We start from the raw sequence: 27,676 nt of genomic DNA on the forward strand, positions 1-27,676 counted from the left end.
TATATTGCAATATGCTACCACCATAGTGTTAGCTAACCGCTCTATCACGTCACATAATTATTATTTCTTCTTTGTGGTAGGAACAACTAAGATCTAGTCTCTTAGCAACTTTGAAGTTTATAATACAGTATTGTCTATAATTACTATGCTGTGCATTAGGTCTCCAGGACTTTCTGTTTACTAGTTCCAAGTTCATACCCTTAAACAACGTATCTCCAATTCCCCCAACCTCCAGCCTCTGGTAACTACCATTCTACTCTCTGTTTTCACAAGTTCAGCTTTTTTAGATCAGGAATCTATATTTTAGCAAACTCTCCAGGTATTCTTAAGCACATGATAGTGTTGGAACTACTGCATTAGAATTTTGAAATCATCACTTTAAAAAGGAATCAGCAGCATTTTCTTTCAAATGGTGAGCTCATCTAGTGAATAATAAACTGATTGAGCGGATTTATATGCAAGTTACTTAGGAATTCACAATGCTAAGTCATTTCTAACTGAGGGGCTTTGCATGTGGTGTTACCTCTGCCTGCTATGCTTGTGTATCTAGTTCCTTCTTGTCATTCAGGTAGCAGCTCAAAATCATCTCCTCTGAAAGCCTGCCTTGACTATACAATTTAATCACATCCTTCCTCCCCAATACATTATCATGTAACCTTGTTTTATTTTCTTCCTAGTATTTATCACTATTTGAAAATTATTTTTCTCATTTCTTGTCTGTTTTTTTCTACTAGAATATACACTGCCTGACAGCAAGAAACTTGTATTATTCACTACTGACTTACTACTGACTCTCCAGCACCTCATACAGTGCCTAGCACATAGTATGTGCTCAATAAATATCTAAAGACTGAATGGATACATGCATTGCAGGTGCTCCTGTGGCCTGCAAAGGAGCAGTGGAAATTTTTCCTGGGCTGGAAAAAAATGATTAAAATTCCACCATGGCACCAGGCCAATATCAAAGAGCATGCTTTGTAAATGAACCTCTGTATAACAAAGATGTTTTAATCAAACAGCAAAATCCATTTGGTATATGAGTGCATGTATATTCACATCAACTCATTTGGATGATAAATTTGGTTTCTTATGATTCCTGTTAAAAGGGGAAAATCTAATAACAAAAATCATTAAATATTAGGATAGCAAGGTTGGGGTGGAATTTGCATGTTTTATAATAAATTATTCTATTTCTACATTGTCTTTCTAGAGTAACAACTCACACTTATTATATGCTGGATATTTTATATACATCATTTCATTCTATTCTCATAAAAACCTTTTTTCAAATGTACTATTATTACCCCTATTTTATGGATGAGGAAATAATTTAGTCACAGGAAGTAAAATTACTTATATTAGGTAGCACAGCTTATAAAGTCTGAACTTAGACCCAGATCAGTTTGTGCCAAAGTCATTTTTAACCACTACCCTTTATTGTTTCTTTTTTACAATGAGCTTTATATCATGGAAAATTTTATAACTGCCTCTACCTGAAAATTTTTGTACTATTTTCCTCCTGCAGAGTCACTATTTATAGATTTAGGAACTGAAACATAACTACTGGATAAAACTGATAGTATAATTTATTTTTTTTTTTTTTTTTTTTTTTTTTTTAAGATTTTATTTATTTTATTTTTTCCCCCCAAAGCCCCAGTGGATAGTTGTATGTCGTAGCTGCACATCCTTCTAGTTGCTGTATGTGGGACTCGGCCTCAGGATGAACGGAGAAGTGGTGCCTCGATGCGCACCCGGGATCCGAACCCAGGCCACCAGCATCGCAGCGCGCGCACTTAACCACCAAGCCACAGGGCCGGCCCTGATAGTATAATTTAGAGGCAATGTGAAAGGATTGGGATTTAAAGTCTAAAATCATCAGTAATTTCCAAAAACATGCCCAAATTTACATTTATGAATTAACCCATAGAATCCTAATAAGCTTCCTTGCTCGGAAGTCTGCTGTGTCTGAAACTAATATAGCTACTCCAGCTTTCTTTTGATTAGTGTTAGCATGGTATATCTTTCTCCATCCTTTACTTTTAATCAATATGTGTCTTTATATTTAAAGTGGGTTTCTCGAAGACAACATATAGCTGGGTCTTGTTTTTTGATCCACTGTGACAACCTGTTTTTCAATTGGTATATTTAGACCATTGACATTTTAAAGTGATGTAATAGCTACCATAGTTGTTACTGTTTTCCATTTGTTGCCTTTGTTCTTTGTTTCTATTTTTGATTTCTACTTTTTCTGCCTTTTGTGGTTTTAATTGAGCATATTGTATGATTATATTCCTCTCTTTTCTTAGCATATCAATACTTTTTTTATTAGTGGTTGCCTAGAGTTTACAACGTACATGCACGACTAATACAAACCCACTTTCAAATAACACTATCCCCCTTCACAGGTAGTCCAAGTATCCTATAATAACAAAATAGTCCTAATTCTTCCTTCCTGTCCCTTGTATCACTAATGTCATTCATTTCATTTGTACATAAGGTATACATTGAATACACTGTTGCTATTATTGTTTTGAACAAACTGTTATCTGTTCGATCAATTAAGAGTAAGAAAAATAAAAGTTTTTAATTTACCTTCACTTATTCCTTCTCTAATGCTCATCCTTTCTTGATGCAGATCGAAGTTTCTGACCTATATCTCTTTCTTTATCTCTGAAGAACTTCTTTTAACATTTCTTGCAAGCCAGGTCTACTGGGCAACAAATTCCCTCAATTTTCTTCTGAGAAAGTCTATTTCTCCTTCACTTTTGAAGGATAATTTCACAGGATCCAGAATTCAAGGTTGGTAGGTTTTTTCTCTCAACACTTTAAATATTTCACTCCACTCTCTTCTTGCTTAGTTGATTGCTGAAAAGAAATCAGATGTATTTCTTAACTTTGCTCCTCTATAAGTAAGGTGTTTCTTCCTCAGGCTTCCTTCAAGACTTTTTCCTTATCTTTGATTTTCCACAGTTTGAATGACATGCCTAAGTATAGTTTTTTTGGCATGTATTTGAGTTTCCTAGATCTTTGGTTTGTTACCTGACATTAATTTGGGGAAATTCTCAGTCATTATTGCTTCAAATATTTCATCTGTTCCTTTCTTTCTTGTCCTTCTGGTATTCCCATTACGTGCACGTTACGTCTTTTTTAACTGTCCCACAGTTTTTGGATATTCTGTTCAATTTTTTTAAATTCTTTTTTCTCTTGGCTTTTCAGTTTTGAAAGTTTCTATTGATACATTCTCAAGTTCAGGGATTCTTTCCTGAGCCATTTCCAGTCTACTAATAAAGCCATCAAATGCACTCTTCATTTCTGTCACAACATTTTTGATCTCGAGCATTTCTTTTTATTCTTTCTTAGAATTTTCACCTCTCTGCTTACATTACCCATCTCTTCTTGCATGTTGTCTACTTTTCCCATTAGAGCCCTTACCATATTAATCGTAGTTTTAAATTCTTGGTCTGATAATTTCAACATCCTTGCCATACCTGAATCTGGTTCTGATGATTGCTCTGTCTCCTTGAACTGTGTTTTTTGCCTTTAGTATGCCTTGTAATTTTTTACTGAAAGCTGGACATGATATATTGAATAAAAGGAACACCAGTAAATAGGTCTTTAGTAATATAGTGGTGAGGAGTGGGAGGAGGGGAAGTGTTCTATATTCCTATGATTAGGTCTCAGTCTTTTAGTGAGCTGGGCCCCCTGGGCTATGAACTTCACAAGTGCTTCTCAGTTTTTTCCTCCCCTTAGGTGGGACAAGATGGCTAGAGGGAGCTGGAGTTGGGTATTTTCCTTCCCAGGTCAATTAGGCTCTGATAAAGCCGCAGCAGGTTAGGCTCCAGTAACAGTTTCTCTTGAGGCCTTGTTAAGAAAAACAGAATGCTCTGGACTATTTCAAAATGATTACCTTTATCTCCTCCTGCCAGAAGCCTAAGAGGATTTTTCACCAGTCTTCACTGATAGAACCTGGCAGAGCTCTTGGAAGTAAAACTCAAAAAAAGTATATGGGAGCCTCACTATGACTGCAACCTCCTGGAATTTTTAACTCAGACTTTTCTACACTGAGCCTCCAGCAATCCATCGATTACAGTTTAGGTTCCTTACCTTGGCACTGGTTTCTGTGGAGGTTTCTGCTCTTGACTTTCTGCTTAGGCAAGTTGTGATTTTCTGTGTCCTCCTCTCTGTCTCCAATTTTGGGGACAGCAATTTGCCCTGTGACTTCATTTCTCATATGGAAGAGTTGTTGATTTTCAGTTTGTTCAGTTTTTCACTCGTTGTTAGGAGGGAATGCAACTTCCAAGCTCCTTACATGCTGGACTAGAAACATAATAAGCTTCCTCAACTCTGTAAAACGCAATTTGAAAAACTTCTACTGAAGTAGACAACTTTTTATATGCTTGAAGAGGCATTTTCCCTAACAGGAGGAACTACTAGACAAGTGACCAGAACACACTGAAGCCTTTTCAGAGGTGTTCACAGTCAGAAGTCCCTGAGCTCTAAGACTGCTCTACCTTTAGAAACCAAAATTAAACAAATTACCTTTATTTTTTGAAGTTTAATCAGAAATCTCAGGTAACCTGAAGATGCCAATAGGGAAGCCCTCAAATTGCTAGATGTTAGAGTTCATTTATCAACACACTTAGTAAACATAACATAGGTATAACTGGCAATTACATGACCTCTTCCTCCCTCAAAAAAAAGGGATGTTGAGGGGGATTCAAGATGGCAGCATAGGAAGAGCCTGATTACCTCCCTCCACTTTCACAATATACAGCTACAGAAGGGTCAATTACCCCTGAAAAGAAACTAAGAGCTAGTGGAACACCTGCTCCACAACAAAGGAGAAAAAGGACCACAGCAAGATGGGTAGGAGAGGCAGAAATACCCCAAATACCCCTCCCCAGCATGGTGGCACACAATAGGGAGGGATCTCACCAGACAGATGGGCACTTCTCCTGCAGGAATAAGAGGTGGGCTACCCACATCAGGCAGCCCAGCGCCTGGGATCTACACCAGAGAAACAGGTTCCCAAAACATATGGCATAGAAAACCCATGGGGCTGACAACAAAGGCTCCCAAAATGCTATAGGAAACTGAGATTTCCCCTCTTAAAGAGTATGCACATAGTCTCACTCACCTGGAGACCCAGCAAAACAACAGGAGTTTTAAAAGTACTGAGACTATATATGAAAGAGAGTCATTTGTGAATCTAAAAACAGTAGCTGGAGGGGTGGCAGATGGTGAAAACACTCACTGGAGACCGGGGCGCTGGTGGAGGCCATTGTTGCGCTCCCCACCTAACCTGCCAGCACAGGTGGTTACAGCATTCCCCATTCTCTGGCAAGTCACGCGGGTGCAAATGGACACGGCATTCTCCTGCTCCCTAGCTCAAATCATGCAGCTGTGACTAAAGAATACAAGTGGTAGAGGCATTACTCCACTCCCAGCCTAAAGCCAAGATGACACTCCCCTGCACCTGGGCTGAGGCTGACAAGAGTGAGCAGTCACAACATTCTCTTGCTCCCAGGCTAACAAGCCCAGCCTAACACCACACAAGAGCACAGACAAGGCACACTCCTGCTGCAATGCGGAAGCCCATGAGCACACTCGTTCAAGTCATCTCCCCCACCTCCGCCACCCCTTTTCTGAAGCCAGAAAGCAAGCCCCACCCCCTACACTCTCAAACTGCCTAGCTAAAGCCAGCAGGCTCATGTAATCAACACAGGGGACACTCTTTTATTGCTCAGCCCTGGTGGCTGGTGTTCCTGAGCTCCATGGGAATGTAGCAATCAGAAAGACAGTTCTTAGCAGGCCACCACCCCAGGGCACTGCACAGACAGCAGACTGAAACACAACCCTAGCCTTCCTTTAAAAAAGGCATATTTACTTAGCCTGGAGCTTCACCCTGAGGGGCAGACTTCAAGTTTCCCACACATGTAGCGGCTAAGGAGGTGCTCCCAGGAAACGCAAGCAAGGAGATACTACCCTTGCCCACCTACTTGGCCTCACTACAGCTCAAAAAGACTCCCCAAAAAGGAGCTTATACATTCACTGGAGCCCCAATATTTGCAACTATTGCCTAGGGAACATCTCCAGATCTCCTGGTCTGGAAGCCAGTAGGGATTACAACTGCAGTCCCATAGGGCTGTATATATTTGCATCAGACTCAAACTAAGTGGTAAATGAGATTTCTCCCCTTGGAACACTGACGGGTCTTGGCACACCCTCAACAACAGTGGCATATCAAGAATAAATCGGGTAGTCTAGACAACCACAAAGGTTCGAGAGACAACCAACAGCTAGGGTAGCGTTGAATGGGAAGGATCATCACCTGCACAAGGCCACACCTTCAAGACTGAGAGAGGTAGCAGTTTCCCCTAATACATAGAAACAAAGACAGAAAGCCAAGCAAAAGGAAAAAAACAAAGAAATATGTTCCAAACGAAGGAACAAGACAAAACCTCAGAAAAAGACCTTAATGATATGAAGATAAGTAATCTACCTGATAAAGAATTCAAAGTAATGGTCATAAGGATGCTCACAGAACTTTGGAGAAGAATGGACGAACACAGTGAGAACTTCAACAAAGAGTTAGAAAATATAAGAAGGAGCCAATCAGAGCTGAAGAATGCAATAAGTGAAATGAAAAATACACTAGATGGAATCAATAGCAGATTAAATGATAGAGAAATATAGATTAACAAGCTAGAAGACAGGGTAGTACAAATCACCCAATCAAAACAGCAAAAAGAAAAAAGAATTTAAAAAATTTTTAAATTTTAAAAAATGAGGAAAGTTTAAGGGACCTCTGGGACAACATCAACCACAGTAACATTTGTATTATTAATTTATTATATGTTATTTAATAATAAATATTATATTTATTATTAATTGTAATTATTAATTGTTGTAATTATTATTATTTTAATTACTAATTATTATAATTTGCATTATTTTTCTTCTCTCCAGAGGAGAAGAAAGAGAGAAAGGAGCAGAAAACCTATTTGAAAAGGCAAATGGTTGAAAACTTCCCTAACCTGGCTAAGGAACCAGACACCCAGGTCTAGGAAGTACAGAGAGTCCCAAACAAGATGAACCGAAAGAGATCCGCACCAAGACATATCATAATTAAAATGGCAAAAGTTAAAGATAAAGAGAGAATCTTAAAAGCAGTGAGAGAAAAACAACTAGTCACATACAAGGAAACCCTATAAGACTATCAGCTGATCTTTCAGGAGAAAGTTTACAGGCCAGAAGGGAATGACATGATATATTCAAACTGCTGAAAGGAAAAAACTTACAACAAAGAATTACCTCTACCTGGCAGGGTTATCATTCAGAATTGAAGAAGAATTTCCCAGACAGGAAAAACTAAAGGAGTTCACCACCACTAAACTGGCCTTATAAGAAATGTTAAAAGGACTTCTTTAAGCAGAAACCAAAAGGCCATAACTAGAAATAAGAAAATATATGAAAGAAAAAACTTCACTGGTAAAGGCAACTATATAGTAAAGGTAGTGGATCAACTACTTATAAGACTAACATGAAAGTTAAAGAACAAAAGCAGTAAAATAAATTATAACTTCAATACGTAGTTAAAGAATACACAAAATGAAAAGATGTAAAATATGACATCAAAAACATGAACTGTTGGTGGGGAGGTAAAAATATAGAGCTCCTAGAATGCATTCAAACTTAAGCAACTTTCAACTTAAAATAGACTGCTATGTATACATAGATTGTTATATACAAACCTCATGGTATCCACAAACCAAAAACCTATAATAGATATACAAAAAATAAAGAGAAAGGAGCCCACACATGACAAGAAGGAAAGTCATAAACCACAAAAGAAGAAAGCAAGAGAAGAAAAAAGGAAGTGAGAAGAACTATGGAAACAACCAGAAAACAATTAATAAAATGGCAATAACTACATACCTATCAATAATTACTTTATATATAAATCGACTAAATTCTCCAATCAAAAGACAAAGTGTAGCTGAATGGATAATAAAACACACCCATCTACATGCTACCTACAAGAGACTCACTTCAGATCTAAAGACACACAGACTGAAAGTGAAGGGATGGAAAAAGATAGGCCACACAAATGGAAACGAAAAGAAAGCTGAAGTAGCAATACTTACATCAGACAAAACAGACTTAAAACAAAGACTGTAACAAAAGACAAAGAAGGGCAATACCTACTGATAAAGGGATCAATCCAACAAGAGGATATAACATTTGTAAATATTTATGCACCCAACATACGAGCACCTAAATATATAAAGCAAACATTAACAGACATAAAGAGAGAAACTGAAGTAATACAATAATAGTAAGGACTTTACTACCTCACTTACATCAAAGCATAGATCCTCCAGACAAAAAATCAACAAGAAAACATTGCCCTTAAATGACACATTAGACCAGATAGACTTAATAGATATATACAGAACATTCCATCCAAAAACTGCAGAATACCCATTCTTTTCAAGTGCACATGGAACATTCTCCAGGATAGATCACATGTTAGGCCAAAAAAACAAGTCTCAATAAATTTAAGAAGAGTGAAATGATATCAAGCATCTTTGCTGACCACACTGATGTAAAACTAGAAATCAATTACACGAAGAAAACTAGAAAGAACACAAATACGTGGAGATTAAACAACATGCTACTATACAACCAGTGGGTCAACAAGAAATCAAAGTGGAAATAAAAAATACCTTGAGACAAATGAAAATGGAAAAACAACATTCTAGCATCTATGGGATGCAGCAAAAGCAGTTATAAGAGGAAAGTTTATAGTGATACAGGCCTACCTCAAGAAACAAGAAAAATCTCAAAAAATCTAACTTTACACCTAAAGGAACTTGAAGAAGAACAAACAATGCCCAAAGTTAGTAGAAGGAAAAAAATAATAAAGATCAGAAATAAATGAAATAGAGACTAAAAAAACAATAAAGAAGATCAATGAAACTAAGAGCTGGTTCTTTGAAAAGATAAAGAAAACTGATAAACCTTTACTCAGACTCATCAAGAAAAGAGGGGCGTGAATAAATAAAATCAGAAAAGAACAAGAAGTTACAACTAACACCACAGAAATACAAAGGATCATAAGAGATTACTACGAACAATTATATACCAACAAATTGGACAACCTGGGAGAAACAGATAAATTTCTAGAAACACATAATCTTTCAAGACTGAATCATGAAGAAATAGAAAATATGAATAGACCAATGACTAGAAACAAAATTGAATCAGTAATTAAACCCTTCCCCAAAAAAGTCCAGGACCAGACAGCTTCACAGGTAAATTCTACCAAACATTTAAAGAAGAGTTAATACTTATCCTTCTCAATCTATTCCAAAAAATAGAGCAAGAGGAAGGAATGCTTCCAAACTCATTTTACAAAGCCAATGTTACCCTGATACCAAAACCAAACACAGACACGGCAAAAAAAAAAAAAAAAAAAAGAAAATTACAGGCCAACATCCCTGATGAACACAGATGCAACAATCGTCAACAAAGTACTAGCAAACCAAATTCAACAACACTTTAAATGGATCATACACTAGGATCAAATGGGATTTTATTACAGGCATGCAAGGATGGTTCAATATCTGCAAATCAATGTGATATGCCACATTAACAAAACGTAGGATAAAATTCATATGATCATATCAAGAGATGCAGAGAAAGCATTTAAAAAAATTCAACATCCATTTATGATAAAAACTCTCAACAAAGTGCACATGGAGAGAATATACCCCAACGTAATAAAGGCCATATATGATGACAAACCCACAGCTAATATACAGCTAACATCATATTCAAAAATGAAAAACAGAAAGCTTTTCCTCTAAGATCAGGAACAAGACAAGGATGCCCACTTTTATCACTTTTATTCAACACAGTAAGGAGGTCCTAGCCAGAGCAATTAGGCAAGAAAAAGAAATAGAGGGACTCCAAATAGAAAGGAAAAAATAAATAAAACTATCTCTATTTGCAGATAACATTTCTGTATTATGTATAGAAAACCCTAAAGACACCATCAACAAACTGTTAGAAATAAATAAATTTAGTAAAGTTGCAGGATACAAAATCAATATGCAAAAATCAGTTGTGTTTTTACATACTAATAACAAACTATCAGAAAGAGAAATTAAGGACACAATCTCATTTACATTTACATCAAAAAGAATAAAGTACCCAGGAATAAATTTAACCAAGAAGGTGAAAGACCTGTACTCTGAAAACTAAAATATTGATGAAAGAAATTGAAGATGACACAAATAAATAGAAAGACATACTGTGCTCATGGATTGGAAGATGTAATATTGTTAAGATGTCCATACTATCCAAAGAAAACCACAGATTCAGTGCAATCCCTATCAAAATTCCAACAACATTCTTCACAGAACTAGAACAAACAATCCTAAAATTTGTATGGAACTACCAAAGAGCCTGAATAGCCAAAACAATCTTGAGAAAGAAGAACAAAGCTGGAGGTATCATGCTCCCTGATTTCAAACTACACTACAAAGCTACAGTAATCAAAATAGTATGGTACTGGCACAAAAACAGGCAAAAAGATCAACAGAAAAGAATAGAGAGCCCAGAAATAAACCCACATATATACAGTCACTTCATCTAAGACATAGAAGGCAAGAATATACAATGAAGAAAAAAACAGTCTTTTCAATAAATAGTGGTGGCAAAACTGGACAGCTACATGCAAAAAAATGAAACTAGACCACTATCTTACACCATATACAAAAATATATTCAAATTGGATTAAAGACTTGAATATAAGACCTGAAACCATAAAACCAGAAGAAAACATAGGCAGTATGCTCTTTGATATTGGTCTTAGTGATATTTTTTTGGATCTGTCTCCTCAGGCAAGAGCAACTAAAGAAAAAATCAACAAACAGGACTAAATCAAACTAAAAAATTTTTGTACAGTAAAAGAAACCATCAACAAAAAGAAAGGGCAACCTACTGAATGGGAGAAGATATGTGCAAATCATACATCTGATAAGGGATTAATATCCAAAACATATAAAGGACTTATACAATTTAATATCAAAAAAAACAAACAATTAAAAAATAGGCAGAGGGCCTGAATAGACATTTTTCCAAAGAAGACATACAGACGGCCAACAGGCACATAAAAAGATGCTCAATATCACTAATCTTCAGGGAAATGCAAATCAAAACCACAATGAGGGACTGCTAGGAAGACGGTAGCGTAGGAGGACTCTGAACTCACCTCCCCACACGGACACAACAAATTAACAACTACCTGTGCAAAAATTACCCCTGAGAGAGAACTACAAACTTGATAAAAAGAACCCCTACAACAAGGGACAACACTTACTGAGGTGGAAGAGGCAGAAATACCTTTCTGGAGAGGAAAAAACCATATTCTAGCCACACTGCTTCATGGCTGGGAACAACCTTAAGCTATGAAGCTTTTCCTGGAGGAACAGGGGATCTGAACAGGAGAGCTTTGCCAGAATAAGCAGCTTTTGAACTCAGCACAATTGAGACGACTGTCATAATATCGGGTTTTGCTGGCTATTAAAAACAACAGGGAATACCCCCAGAAAAGCTATCCAACATAGGAGAAAGAAAAGCCTGCTCTTATAGGGCCCATGCACAAATTCACCTGTTCCAGAAACCAACACAAAATCACAACAAAGAAAGGTGAACAGTTCTTGGTGAAAGGGACTCACTTGATAAGCTCTGGGCACATCTCAGGGAGGCAGGGGGCAGCTGGGCCCACCTCCCCAGGGATTGAGACACTGGCAGCAGCCATTATTGGGACCTAGTACAGGGATCCTGACACAGACACTGGCAGATGCCATTGGATTTCTTCCCCTGGCCTGTTAGCAGAGGTGCTGGCCCCACCCACTAGAGCACTGATTTAATCCAGCTCAGCCAGGGCAAGCAGCCCACCCTAGGGACTGGACCTGCCCACCAGCAAGCCCGCAGGCAACTTGTGAGCCCACAGAGGCTGCATGTGGGACTTCTGCAGCACGGCAAGTGGGTGCGCCTCTGCGGGGTAAGGCAGGGTGAGTGCAAGGGGCAGGCCTGCATTGGCAGAGTGTGTGAAGCCTCTACAGCAGGGTAAGTGGATCTGCTTCAGCAGGGCAGGGTGTGCACGTGGGGCACACAGGGGACATTCTTGGAACATGTGGAACTGGTGATGAGAAGGAAACACAATGCCGGGCCTCATAAGGTATCTCTTACATAAGGCCACTTCCCCAAGATGGGGAGACATAGCTGATCTACCTAATACATAGATATAAGCACAAACAAAGAGGCAAAATGAGGAGAAAAAGGAACATGTTCCAAATAAGGGAACAGGACAAATCCTCAGAAAAGAACTAAAGAAAACAGAGATAATCTACCTGATAAAGAGTACAAACTAACAGTCATAAGGATGCTCCCTGACCTTCGGAGAAGAATAGACGAACACAGTGAGAACTTCAAGAAAGACTTCGAAAATATATATATATATATATATAAAAATATATAAATAATCAGAACTGAAGAATATAATAATGGAAATGAAAAATTCACTAGAATCAATAGCAGAGTAGATGACAGAAGAACGGATCAGTGAGTGGGACAAAGGACTAGAGGAAATCACCCAAACTAAACAGAAAAAAGAAATAAAAAGAATGAGGACAGTCTAAGGGACCTCTGGGACAACCTCAAGCATACAAACATCTGTATTATAAGTGTCCCAGAAGGACAAGAGAGAGACAAAGGGGCAGAGAACTTAGCTGAAGAAATAGTAGCCGAAAACTTACCTAACCTAAGGAAGGAAACAGACATCCAGGTACAGGAAGCACAGAGGGCACTAAACAAGATGAATGCAAAGAGGCCTACACCAAGACATTGTAGGGGAGGAAGAGAATTCCTCTACCCACTCTAGGTCCTTCTGGTTGGTCTATGAATTAAATTGACATGAGACAGAATAACAGGAGAAAATCAAACAAAGGTGGCTGAGGTTGTCATCTTAAATACCATCTTCAGCTAAAGACAAAGGATGATGCTGGGGGTGGAGGGAGTTAGTTATGGAAGACTGCAAGAAAAGGACAGTAAACAAGAGTAAGGTTATTACGCAGATTTAAGTCCTTGCCTCCCACATTGATAAGAGTTTCTAGAGATAAGGTCTTATCCCCTCTTCCTGGGAGGAGGACAGGGAAGAGGGAGACATCTTTACAAATGGAGATTTCCCCTACAAATGTAATTGTCTCTTACAAGGGGTAACTTCTACTTGGTTTTCAGAGCTTTTCCCATGTCTGCAGTTTTTTAAAAGTAACCAGTCCAAAATAATCTTTATGCCAAAGAGACACATTTTGGGGTGGCCAATTCTGGTCCCCCACCACACATTATAACTAAAATGTCAAGAATTAAAGATAAAGAGAGAATCCTACAAGCTGCAAGAGAAAGGCAACAAGTTACATACAAAGGAAACCTCACAAGGCTATCAGCTGACTTCTCAGCAGAAACCTTACAAGCTAGAAGGGAGCGGCATGATATATTTAAAGTGCAGAAAGGAAAAAACCTACAGCCCAGAATACTCTACCCAGCAAGGTTACCATTCAGAACAGAAGGAGAGAGAAAGAGTTTTCCAGAAAAGAAAAACTAAAGGAGTTTATCACCATTAAACCATCCTTAGAAGACATATTAAAGGGACTTAATTAAGTGGAAAAGAAAAGACCACAAATAGGAATAAGCAAATTATCAAAACAAATCACTGCTAAAGGCAAATACAGAGCAAAGGTAGCAGATCAACCACCTATGAAGCTAATATGAAGGTCAAAAGACAAAAGCACTAAAATTGTCTATTTCTATGATAAGAGCTTAGCGGATACACACACACACAAAATAGGTTAAATATGATAACAAAAAGATAAAATGTGGGGGGAGGGAAGTAAAAGTGTAGGGCTTTCAGCAAGAGGTCAAATTTAAGAGACCATCAACTTAATATAGACCACTATTTACATAGGTTATTATATATGAACCTCATAGTTATCACAAACCAGTAACCTATAATAAATACACAAAAAATTAAGAGAAAGAAACCCAAACATAATACTAAAGAAAGCTATCAAACCACAAGGGAAGAGAGCAAGAGAATAACAAAGGAACACAGAAGAACTAGAAAACCACCAGAAAAAAGGTAACAAAATGGCAGTAAGTACATACTTATCAATAGCTACTTTAAACATCAATGGACTAAATGCTCCAATCAAAAGACATAGGGTGGCTGACTGGATTAAAAAAAAGCAAGACCCATATATATGCTACATACAAGAGACACACTTCAAACCCAAAGACATTCACAATCTGAAAGTGAAGGGCTGGAAAAGGATACTCCATGCAAATGGCAATGAAAAGAAAGGTGGGGTAGCAATACTTACATCAGACAAAATAGACTTTAAAACAAAGACTGTAACAAAAGACAAAGAAGGGCACTACATAATGATAAAGGGAACAATCCAACAAGAGAACATAACACTTGTAAATATCTATGCACCCAACATAGGAGCACCTAAATATATAAAGCAATTATTAACAGACGTAAAAGGAGAAATAGACAGTAACAAAACAATAGTAGGAGACTTGAACACTCCACTTACACCAATGGATAGATCGTCCAAAAAGAAGATCAATAAGGAAACATTGGCCTTAAGTGACACATTAGACCAGATGGACTTAGTAGATATATACAGAACATTCCATCCAAAAACCACAGCAAACAAAGCCCAAAATCAGTAGAAGGAAGGAAGTAATAAAAATCAGAGCAGAAATAAATGAAATAAAGACTAAAAAAAAATTTTTTTTAATCAATGAAACCAAGAGCTGGTTCTTTGAAAAGATAAACAAAATTGTCAAACCTTTAGCTAGACTCACCAAGAAAAAAGAGAGAAGGCTCAAATAAATAAAATCAGAAACGAAAGAGGAGAAATTACAACAGACACCACAGAAATACAAAGTATTATAAGAGAATATTATGAAGCTATACGCCAACAAATTGGATAATCTAGAAGAAATGGATAAATTCTTAGACTCACAGAACCTTCAAAAACTGAACCAAGAAGAAATAGAGAATTTGGATAGACCAATCACCAGTAAGGAGATTGAAACAGTAATCAAAAACCTCCCAAAAAATGAAAGTCCAAGACCAGACAGCTTCCCTGGTGAATTCTACCAAACATTCAAAGAAGACTTAATACTATCCTTCTCAAACTCTTCCAAAAAATTGAAAAGGAGGGGAAGCTTCCTAACTCATTCTATGAGGCCAACAATATGCTGATACCAAAACCAGACAAGGACAACACAAAAAAAAGAAAATTATAGGCCAATATCACTGATGAACATAGATACGAAAAATCCTCAACAAAATACTAGCAAATCGAATACAAGATATTAGAAAGATCATACACCACGATCAAGCAGAATTTATTCCAGGGATGCAGGGATGGTTCAAAATCCGCAAATCAATCAACATGATACACCACATTAACAAAATGAAGAATAAAAATTACAGGATCATCTCAATAGATGCAGAGAAAGCATTCAAAAAGAGACAGCATCCATTTATGATAAAAACTCTGAATAATATGGGTATGGAAGGAAAGTACCAAAACATAATAAAGGACATTTATGAAAAACCCACAGCTAATATCATACTTAACAGTGAAAAACTGAAAGCTATCCCTTTAAGAACAGGAACCAGACAAGGATGCCCACTTTCACCACTCTTATTTAACATAGCATTGGAAGTCCTTGCCAGAGCAATCAGGCATGAAGAAGAAATAAAAGGAATCCAAACAGGAAAGGAAGAAGCAAAACCATCACTATTTGCAGATGACATGATTTTATATACAGAAAACCCTAAAGAATCTACCAAAAACTATTAAAAATACTAAATGAATACAGTAAATTTGCAGGATACAAAATCAACATACAAAAATCAGTTGCATTTCTATACACTAATAATGAAGTAACAGAAAGAGAAATCAAGAATACAATCTCATTTACAACTGTAACAAAAAAAATAAAGTACCTAGGAACAAATTTAACCCAAGAGGTGAAAGACCTATACACTGAAAACTATAAAACGTTGTTGAAAGATACAGAATAAAACACAAAGAAATGGAAAGACATTCTGTGCTCTTGGATTGGAAGAATTAACATAGTTAAAACGTCCATACTTCCTAAAGCAACCTATGGATTCAATGCAATCCCTATCAAAGTTGCAACAACATTTTTCACAGAAATAGAACAAAGAATCCTAAAAATTGTATGGAACAACAAAAGACCCCGAATAGCCAAAGAAATGCTGAAAAAAAAGAACGAAGCTGAAGGTATCACACTCCCTGATTTCAAAATATACTACAAAGCCATAGTAATGAAAACAGCATGGTACTGGCACAAAAACAGACACACAGATCAATGGAACAGAATCAAGAGCCCAGAAATAAACCCAAACATCTACGGACAGCTAATTTTCGACAAGGGAGCCAAGAACATACAGTGGAAAAAGGAAAGTCTCTTCAGTAAATGGTGTTGGGAAAACTGGACAACCACATGCAAAAGAATGAAAGTAGACCCTTACCTTACACCATACACAAAAATTAACTCAAAATGGAGTAAAGATTTGAATGTAAGATCTGAAATCATAAAACCTCTAGAAGAAAACACAGGCAGTACACTCTTCAACATCAGTCTTAGCAGCATATTTTCAAACACCATGTCTGACCAGATAAAGAAAACAAAAGAAAAAATAAACAAATGGGACTACATCAAACTAAAAACCTTCTGCACAGCAAAGGAAACCATTAACAAAACTAAAAGACAAGCTAACAATTGGGAGAAAATATTTACAAACCATATATCTGACAACGGGTTAATATCCAAAATATATAAAGAACTCATACATCTCAACAACAAAGAAACAAACAACCCAATTAAAAAATGGGCAAAAGACCTGAACAGACATTTTTCCAAAGAAAATATTCAGGTGGCCAACAGGCACATGACAAGATGTTCAACATCACTACTTATTAGGGAAATGCAAATCAAAATTACAATGAGATATCACCTCACACCCATCAGAATGGCTGTAATTAACAAAACAAGAAATAACAAGTGTTGGAGAGGATGTGGAGAAAAGGGAACTCTCATACATTGCTGGTGGAAATGTAAACTGGTGCATCCACTATGGAAAACAGTATGGGGATTCCACAGAAAATTAAGAATAGAACTATCATATGATCCAGCTATTCCACTGCTGGGTATTTATCCAAAGAACATGAAAACATGAATGCATCAAGATATATGCACCCCAATATTCATTGCAGCATTATTCACAATAGCCAAGACTTGGAAACAACCTAAGTGCCCATCAAGGGATGAATGGATAGGGCCGGCCCCGTGGCTTAGCGGTTAAGTGCGCGCACTCCCCTACTGGCAGCCCGGCTTCAGATCCCAGGTGCTTCCGCACTGCTTCTCCGGCCATGCTGAGGCCGTGTCCCACAGACAGCAACTAGAAGGATGTGCAGCTATGACATACAACTATCTACTGGGTCTTTGGGGGGGGTGCGGAAGGGATGAATGGATAAAGAAGATGTGGTATATATACACAATGGAATACTACTCAACTATAAAAAAAAAAAAATCTTGCCACGGACAACGTGGATGGATCTTGAGGGTATTATGCTAAATGAAATAAATCAAACAGAGAAAGTCAAATACTGTATGATCTCACTCATAAGTAGAAGATAAAACAACAATAACAATAAACAAACACACAGATCCAGAGATTAGATTGGTGGTTACCAGAGGGGAAAGGGGCAGCGAGGAGAGCGAAAGAGGTGACAGGGCACCATGTGTATGGTGATGGAGGGTTATTAGTCTTTGAGTGGTTAACATGATGTAGTCAACACAGAAATCAACATATAATGATATACATCTGAAATTTACATAATGTTATAAACCAATATTACCTCAATGAAAAAATTTGTTTTTAAATAAACCACAATGAGATATCACTTCATACCTGTTAGAATGGCTATCATCAAACAGACAAAAAATAACAAGCGTTGGTGAGGATGTGGAGAAAAGAAAACCCTCGTGCATTGTTGGTGGAAATGTAAATTGGTGCAGCCACTATGGAAAACAATATGGAGGTTCCTCAAAAAATTAAAAATAGAACTATCACATGATCCAGCAATTCCACTTCTGGGTATTTATTTGAAGGAAACCAAAATAGTAATTCAAAAAGATATATGCACCCCTATGTTCACTACAACATTATGTACAACAGCCAAGACATGGAAGCAACTAAGAGTCCATCGAAAGTTGAACAGATAAAGAAGATGTGGTGTATATATACATAAAGAAATACTATGCAGCCATAAAAAAGAAGGAAATCTTGCCATTTGTGACAACATGGATGGACCTAGAGGGTATTATGCTAAGTGAAATAAGTCAGACAGAGAAAGATAATTCCTTTACAACTTCACTTATAGTGGAACCTAAAAAACGCAACAAACCACCAAAACAAAAAAGGAACAGACTTATAGATAGAGACAACAAGCTGATGGTTGCCAGAGGGGAGGGAGGCTGGAGGGCAGGTGAAATAGGTGAAGAGGATTAAGAGGTACAAACTTTCAGTTACAAAATAAATAAGTCATGGGGATGTAATGTACAGCATAGGGAGTATAGTCAATTATATTATAATAACTTTGTATGGTGATAGATGGTAACTAGACTTATGGTGATCATTTCATAATGTACACAAATATTGAATCACTATGATATACACCTGAAACACCTGAAGTAAAATGTCAATTATACTTCAATTAAAAAAAAAAGGATGTTTAACTGTGGAGAGGAACCTGACAGAGTGGCCTTTTGTGTGTGTATGTGTATGTAAGGAGGATTAGCCCTGAGCTAACATCTGTTGCCAATCCTCCTCTTTTTGCTGAGGAAGACTGGCCCTGGGCTAACATCCGTGCCCATCTTCCTCTACTTTATATGGGACACCACCACTGCATGGCTCAACAAGTGGTGCGTCAGTCAGTGCCCGGGATCCAAACCTTCAAACCCCAGGCCGCCGAAGCGGAGCACGCGAACTTAACCACTACCCTACCAGGCCAGCCCCCAGAGTGGCCTTTTTTAAAAAGCCATCCTAAGTTAAGCTAAACACAAATCAGAAAACGTTAATAATCACTGAACTGACTGCCACCTCTACATCCCTCCATACCCCAAGCCCTGTGAAATGAATCATGTGATAAAATTCTCTGTCCTCAGTAATACTGATTCCCCTCAGCAAAATGGAAATATAACATTGTCATCATATTCCCTGATAAGATGATGATCAGGTATTGATATGTTTGTATGTCCCCAGGACTATGGTAGGTCCTATGTAAGCTATTTTTAAAAAAGGAAGGACATGACCCATGAGAAGCTCAAAGTCCAGTTGGAATGAAGAATAAGAGAGATGTAAATCTAGTGAAAATTCCAAAGAAAAATAATTTTTCCAAGGAGAAATACAGAAATTTTAAGAAAATCTGAAATGCTTTCTATAAATTAAAGATACGTTTAAGAATGTAAAGGGGCACTTTTGTTGATGAAATGACAACTCATGTTACATTAATTTAAAAATATAGTTCATTCAGATAACATCAGATTTCCTTTTATGTGGCTTTAAACTTATTATAAAAAGAATCATTAAGTAGCTGAATTTTAAACATTATCTCTTACTTTGGGGGAAGTGAGAAAAAAGTGAGAAGAGAAAAAATAACCGTCTAAAAAAACTAAGGAAATTATACTTTCTGAGCAGATACATTGTTTGGACTCCAAATCTCACATTCTTTCTTCCTCACTATATTACTTCTTTAACTACAGTAAAGCAAGGGTCTCACTGATTTCCTCTGGCGATTCACATTTCTGACCACAAATTATCCTTGCAAGTGACCCCAACACACAAACTGAAGAAAACCTTAATATTATTATATACTTTGTGAAGTGGCCCTCCCAAAATCAAAACAAAACTAACATACAAACAAAAAAAGACATTAAAAAATTACAACACATTGTTTTAGTTAAAATGGATACCTATCTCCAATTAATTTGACACAAATTTTTTGGAAAGCAATATAATCCATGCATATTCTAAATCCTAACTCCACTTTTGCCATAGGAAATTTGCTATAGGAATTCACCATAGGAAATAAAATTGGCTTGCTAAAAAAATTTCAAAAAATATGTATACCATACAAATATTACTAAGGGCTCAGTAATTAAAACATTCTTTCCTACGTGCACTTTCACTTATTGACCCTGCTATGCACCCCCAATTCTAAAGCATTAAGAAGATTTTGACTAACTGGCATATCAGCTAATTATTGCTATGAATCAAACCACCCAAAACGTATGAGCTTAAATCCACAAATATCCATTTAGCTCACAATTTGGTGGGTTTTCAATTTGAACTGGGCCCAGGTGGGTGGTTCTCATGGTTACTGCTGAGCTCACTAACGCATGAGGTCAGTGAATTGGCTGGGTGAGACCCAAGATGGCCTCAGCTGGGATGGCTCATCTTTCTTCTATGTGGTCTCTCATGCTTCAGCTGGCTTGCCCAGGCTTATTCACTGCAGCTGAGCAGCCTTCTAAAAAACAAAGCAGAAGTATCCAAGTCCTCTTGAGGCCTAGGCTCAGAACTGACACAATGTCACATCTGCTAGATTTTATAGGCAAAATCAAGTCATGATAATCAAATTCCAGCAGTGAAGAAAGAGATTCCACCTCTTAATTGCAACATCATATTGTACCAGCTGTGAATATACGGCAGGGGAGAGAATCACTATTTTTGCAATCTACAATACTATGTTTGGTTTCTGCTCCTCTTATCATTCTGTTCAAAAATGAAGACTTTGAGCATTTATTTCATATAGTGACTGATAATATTTAGAAGCATAACTTCCAGGAAGCCTTACCAGAGCATCCCAGCCAAAAGTGATACATGTTAATTCTATTTCTATAAATAATTCAATCACGATATTCTGTATTTTCTTTATTTGGTAGCTACTATTAGACTATGTGTTTTATGTGACTAGAGATCAATCTTGTTTTCTTCTAACGTATGATCCTTGCTTTCACAATGCCTGCACTCAGTAGGTGAAGGAATGAATGAATCTTCTATTTGATTAAAAACTCATTGACAAAGGGGCTATCTCAACAAATTTGTATCTCCCATAGCCTCTAGGTATTTGCACCTAGTAGGTTCTCTAAAAATAATTAAGTACTTATAGGAAGAGCAAAAGGGGAATTTATAGATTAAGAATTCTAGCAAACACTTCCCATACTTTCTTCACCCTGCAGGTTTTTTTACTATGTTCAGGCTACATGTTCAAAAATACATGTAGCCATCCCAGTGACCTGAAATTTAAATGGCTGTCTGAAAACGTGTGGAACTGACTAAAAACATTAACCTCATTGCAATACAAAGGAGAAAAAAAGATAAATATGACCTTATAGCTATAAATACAATGTTATAGCGATTCTGAAATAGCACCCCTACCTCCACCACACCGTTATTTGTAAACAGCTCTGCAACTCTAAGTCTCAGTTCAATACCATCATTTCATCAGCCATTTTACCATGGAAAAGATTTATAATAAAATCACCTTTTTATTTCATGTTATAAAAATATGAAGATTAGTGCCCCTAAAGAGAATTTAATAATAGATCTATTAGAACTTAGAATCTCTTGGCTTTAAATGGAAAAGTCTAGTTTCTTTCTGCTACATTATGGGTTCCAACCATAGGGTTGGAACTCAATACTCCCTCTCTTGGGCTACAAAGACTCACCCCAAACCAATAATATTACGGGTGATTAGCCAAAAATGACATATGATGTGTACAGCATATATTGGTTATTGGTGCTAATGGTAATGGGCTAAGAGGGGAGTAGGTTTGGTGTGACAGTAAGCAAGGCATTGTTGGCTACATAAGGCCTTGAATGTTGGATGGTTTGTCTAACTCTACATAAACTATTCCTGTTATCAGTCAGACAAAATGGTAAATAAAAACAAATCTAATCCATCTTAAAAAATCTCCATATCCATGTCATTCCAGTCATTGTAGGATGACCAAATCCACCCAAAAAGTGAGTCCTAATATTAATAACTATTACCAAACTTTTTCTTCAAGTTTAACCAGGAGGATTAGAACATATCAACTAACCAGAAAGGCGCTGAGTTCTCTATTTATGGAAAAAAAGTGGTGGTCCCTGAAGGCAGAAACTCATCTTGCCATTGCAACTTAAAATATTATTGTACCATTTATCACTTGAGTCATTCCTTCAACAAAAATTTAGTAAGTACCACTGTGAGATACACTGTACTCTAGGCATTGTACACAACATATCAAAAACTATTCTACATATTGCAGTGAAATTCAGTAAAGACCTCTAGATTAAGAGATATACTGAAATATGTCACCTTCATGGGTATTGAACAAAAAAATTGTTACTCAGAGCCATTATGAAATAATTTAGGAAATACCATGTAGTAATTTTTTTGGGGGGCCGGGGGGACGTGGCCACTTTCTGTAAAGCCAGATAAAGTTATTTCCAAGTAAAAGCAGCTCAGGAAAATAATGACCCTCGGATCAGATCTAATCTAAAATGAAGTAGTTCCCCATTATCAGTTACTAAAGACAGATTAGATTTGACTAATATCAAACATAATAAAGTTTCAGTATAATTAGGTTATGAGAGGAAAAGGATATTTTTGCACTCACTGTACTTTGATTTTTCAAATGTTTCTAAGTGTTCTTTTGGTCTAATCAATTTCTCTCAATTTTTATACATTCACCTATCTAACTCATAAATAACATATCAATAAAAATCCTTAAAACAACAGATGAGTGGCAAATATTGTTCACATACAACATGCTTAGTGACACCAAAAGTATTACTGAGAACCAAATAATCTGGCCGAGAACCAAATGGCCAAGAGAAGCCAGGGCCGGCTCCGTGGCTTAGCGGTTAAGTGCGCGCGCTCTGATGCTGGGGGCCCGGGTTCGGATCCCGGGCGCACCCCAGGGCACCGCTTCTCCGTCCAACGCGAGGCCGAGTCCCACGTGCAGCAACTAGAGGGATGTGAACCTATGACATACAGCTATCTACTGGGGCTTTGGGGGGAAAAAAATGAATAAATAAAAAAAAAAAAAAAAAAAAAAAAGAGAAGCCAACAGTTAACTACTATGCCAAAACGTAACAGAAAAACAGATTCTTTTTTTTTTTTTATTTTTTGTTTATTGCAGTAACACTGGTTTATAACATTGCAAAAATTTCAGGTGTACATCATTATACTTCTATTTTTGCATAGATTACATCATGTTCACCACCAAAATACTAATTACAACCCATCACCACACACATGTACCGAATTATCCCTTTCACCCTCCTCCCTCCCCCCTTCCCCTCTGGTAACCACCAATCCAATCTCTGTCCCTATGTGTTTGTTTATTGTTGTTATTATCTACTACTTAATGAAGGAAATCATATGGTATTTGACCTAGAAAAACAGATTCTTAATGTGAGCAAGTGATTTCATCTTAACAGAAAAAAAAAACCAAACATTTACTAATATATCAGCAAGACTTAAAATGTCTAACTCTAAAACTGTGAAATCTAACATCAGAAAGAATTGCCATAAGTCTTCTCCATTCATTCTTATAGGTCTTAACTTTTTCAAGCATGGAAACAGTTCAATAGCTCCAGTGTATATTAGATTACATATATTTTCCATGAAGACAACCCACTGTTATTTCCTGTGTTTCTGAAATAGGTGTTCTTAGTTCTGAATTTTATGTGCATAATTACACTTTTAACAGTAGATTCTTTCCACAGACCTCCAAATATGAGTCACAGGATAGAATGTAGCAACATACTAATCAGGTGCAAGTGAGGAATCAGTGCCAGAGCAATGGCTAAATAGCAAATCAAATAAACGGTGTGGATAAAGTCAATGAATAATACCAAGATCAACTACTAGAAACCTATGTTAACATCAAAACAAGGTAAAGCACAGTCATTAAGAGCAGAGGCTGGGTCGGCCCCGTGGCTTAGCGGTTAAGTGCGTGCACTCCGCTGCTGGCGGCCAGGGTTCGGATCCCGGGCACGCACCGAGGCACCGCTTCTCCGGCCATGCTGAGGCCGAGTCCCACATTCAGCAACTAGAAGGACATGCAGCTATGACATACAACTATGTACTGGGGCTTTGGGGGAAAAAAAATAAAAATCTTAAAAAAGAAAATAAAATAAAAAAATAAAAAAAATAAATAAATAAAAGAGCAGAGGCTTCTGAGTCAGACAGATCTTTGACTTGAATCCTGCCTCCACTATTGACTATACCACCTTGGGAAAGTCACTTCACCAATTTAAACTTCAATTTCCTTATCTATAAAATGGGGGTAATCCTCATAATGTTGTGAGGATTAAAAGAGGCAGTGTGTATAAGTTACTTCAGTGTCTTTCCAGAGTTAAGGTCAATCAACAAATGATTACTGATTGTTTACTACGTACTAGGCACTATTCCAAGGGATAGAGTGACTCAACCTACAAAACTTACATATAGCTCAATTTATTTTAATAATTTCATCAACATCAGGCTAGGAGGCAAAAGTTAGGTTAAGGAGTCAAAGTCAAGATAAAGTGCAAGAGACACTAGAGTCATGACTAGAGCCAAAGTCAGAAGAAAGTAACTAAGGAAAACAAGGCAACAAGAACAGAGGCTCAAAGAGGAAACATGAAGTGATCCAACTATACTGCTAGAATGAAGCTGCTTTAAAAGAGCCAGGTGCATGTAGTCTAGGTTGTGCTCCAATCCATTCAGTAGCACCAACTGGATTTATTGAGTACCCCCTATGCGAAAAGCACTATTTTGGGCCATATCCATTTAAAAAAAAATAGTGCAAAACAGGGTTCTAGCTCTCAACAGTAAATGTAGCAGTGAGGAAAATAAGACACATAAACACAAACTGTTCCAGTTATCTAATACTGTGTAACAAATCACCTCAAAACTTTTAGTGGCTTAAAACAACATATTTTGATCATAAATATTCTATCTGAGCAGGGATAGCTTATTTCTACACAGCTTTGGCTGGGACTGCTAGAAAGCAGGGGGTTGGTTCATTTACTCACACATCTGGTGCCTGGGCTAAGAAGACCCAAAAGGCTGGGGTTGGGAAAGCTGGGGCTCCTCAGGCATCATACGCTATCTCTATATGGTCTTTCTTCATGGTCTCTCCAGCATGGAGGCTTTACAGTAGCCAGACTTCTTAAATGGCAGCTCCAGGCAACAAAGGCATGTGTCCTGAAAGAGGGAAAGAGATAGCACCAGCTGGAAACTATATCAATTTTTATGACATAGTCTTAGAAGGCATGCAACATCACTTCCACCTCATTCTGTTTATTAGAAGCAAGTCACTAAGGCTCACCTATATCAAGGTAAGAGCAATTAGACTCCACTCTGTGTAGAAGGAGTCAAAGAAACTGCAGACACACCCTTTGGTCTCAAATTGCTTATATTCCTTCTGCATGCAAAATACACTCTCCACTTCCCAAGACCACCCCACCTCTGCAAAAGTCTCACCTATTGTGGCATGGGTCATAGATTCAAAGTCCAGAATCTCATCCAAGTGTGTATGAAATTCTTCAGATGCTATTTAGCAAGTACAGCTCCTCAAGTATAGCTATTCTCAATCTGAAGACCTAACGAACTAAAGACAAGTTATATGTCCTCTGCACACCAATATACAATGGTGGAAGAGGCATAAGATAATCATTATAGACTTTTCCATTGAAAGGGGGGTAAAAGAGAGGCAAACAGGAGTCACCAGTCCATAACAACTCTGAAATCCAGCCAGGCACATACTGATGGCTCCCTGACTCAGGCCTGCTGCCTAGGAATGCAGCATAGCATCTCTATAGGTCTTAGCTCTACTGTCTGGGCTCACGGTTCCAATCCCTTAGTCATCCTTTTCCACAAAAAAATTTCTGATGTTTGCAGCTAAGTAGTTTTATCAGCCTGCTTCTTGCCAGTATACTTCAGAAGTCCAAAGGTCTCTATTCAAGTTGTACTGTCTCTGTCCCTTTCAGTCCAAGCTGGCAGTGTTTCTGCAAGTACACTTCTCTTAAAACTGTGTAAGTCTCTTATGAATCATAGTCTCATCGAATTAGACAAAGGCCACACCCACAAAATTCATCAAGATAAGCCCTCTATCTTTGGCTTCCTGTAAGGCTACTATAGGAAAACATCCTTGATATTTTTAAAAGCCCTATTGTTAAACAGAGATAATTTGCAATGCATGCTCTTTAAGATCCTTAGAAATATGTATCTGTCTGATATACCATCTCAAATCTTTCTGAGGCTCTGCAAAGAGCTGTACAGTATACCCTTGACATCATCCTTATTCCCTATTTTCTTGACAGTGTCCTGGAACTGATCTTTGTCCAAAAGTCTTTTCATAATTTTAGCATCATCTGCCATCTGAAGAAACTAGAACGAGAAATCGTTTTATCTTTGATTCCAGCAAGTCCTGGCTCAGTTATATATAAAGTTATTTCTTTTGCTTAACACTTTCATCTTGCATTTTACTACAGGCAGCTAAAAGAAGCCAGCTGGCATCTCCAAGAAGCTCCACTCTCCTTTGAAATCTCCTTAATTTTCTAGTTCTATTTTCTCCTTAGTTCTATTTTCCACATTACTACAGGTGATAGTGTTACTTAACTTTCTGCCATTACATAATAAATGTCCCCATTCTTCCAACTTTCAATAACAGTAACCTCAATTTCCTTTCAGCCCTCACTGACAAGCCACCTTGAGGCATTATAGCTTGTTTACCACTAACAATCTTTCCAAGGACCATTAGACTTTAATAATCTTTTCAAGATCCATCCAACTTTAACTTTCCACTCAATCCCAAAACCATGTTTTAGGTTTTTGTTATGGCAGCACTTCACTTCCAGGTACCAAAATGTGTTCCACTTATCTACTATTGTGTAACTAACCTCTAAAACTTAGTGGCTTAAAACAATAACATTTATTTTGCTCATGAAGCTGCAGTCTAGGCAAAAGAGTGGTATAAGAAATTAAAACCTAAATAAACGAAACGATATATCCGACTGTAAAACTCATTAAGATGTCAATTCTCCCCAAATTACTATGTAGATTCAATACAATCCCTATCAAAATCCAACTACAATTTGTTTTGTAGAAATTAACAAGCTGATGCCAAAATTTATGTGGAAATGCATATAAAGCCAAAACAATTGTTTATTTGTTATTTTTTGAGGAAGATCAGCCCTGAGCTAACATCCATGCCAATCCTCCTCTTTTAGCTGAGGGAGACTGGCCCTGGGCTAACATCTGTGCCCATCTTCCTCCACTTTATATGGGACGCTGCCACAGCATGGCCTGACAAAGCAGTGCATCGGTGCGCACCCAGGATCCGAACCCGGGTCGCCAGCAGCAGAGCACACGTACTTAACTGCTAAGCCACGGGGCCGACCCTCAAAACAATTGTTTAAAAAATAAGTAGTAACACTACCTGATTTCAAAAATTG

The 27,676-nt window shown here is 37.4% G+C and overlaps 1 long non-coding RNA gene across 1 annotated transcript in view; it reads right to left on the bottom strand.

Annotated features, from left to right (window-relative positions):
• LOC147914760 (uncharacterized) overlaps nucleotides 1-27,676 on the bottom strand; it is a 35,491-nt gene extending 7,815 nt beyond the window's left edge. The window contains exons 1-3 of the long non-coding RNA XR_015554967.1: nucleotides 25,704-27,676; nucleotides 25,253-25,424; nucleotides 2,593-2,865 (exon numbers count right to left, since the gene is read on the bottom strand). This is a non-coding gene — a long non-coding RNA (uncharacterized LOC147914760). The remainder of the gene's footprint in view (nucleotides 1-2,592; nucleotides 2,866-25,252; nucleotides 25,425-25,703) is intronic.

This window comes from Ceratotherium simum, chromosome 17 (assembly GCF_057802395.1).
Source record: "Ceratotherium simum simum isolate JZ-2026a chromosome 17, ASM5780239v1, whole genome shotgun sequence".
Taxonomy (NCBI): domain Eukaryota; kingdom Metazoa; phylum Chordata; class Mammalia; order Perissodactyla; family Rhinocerotidae; genus Ceratotherium; species Ceratotherium simum.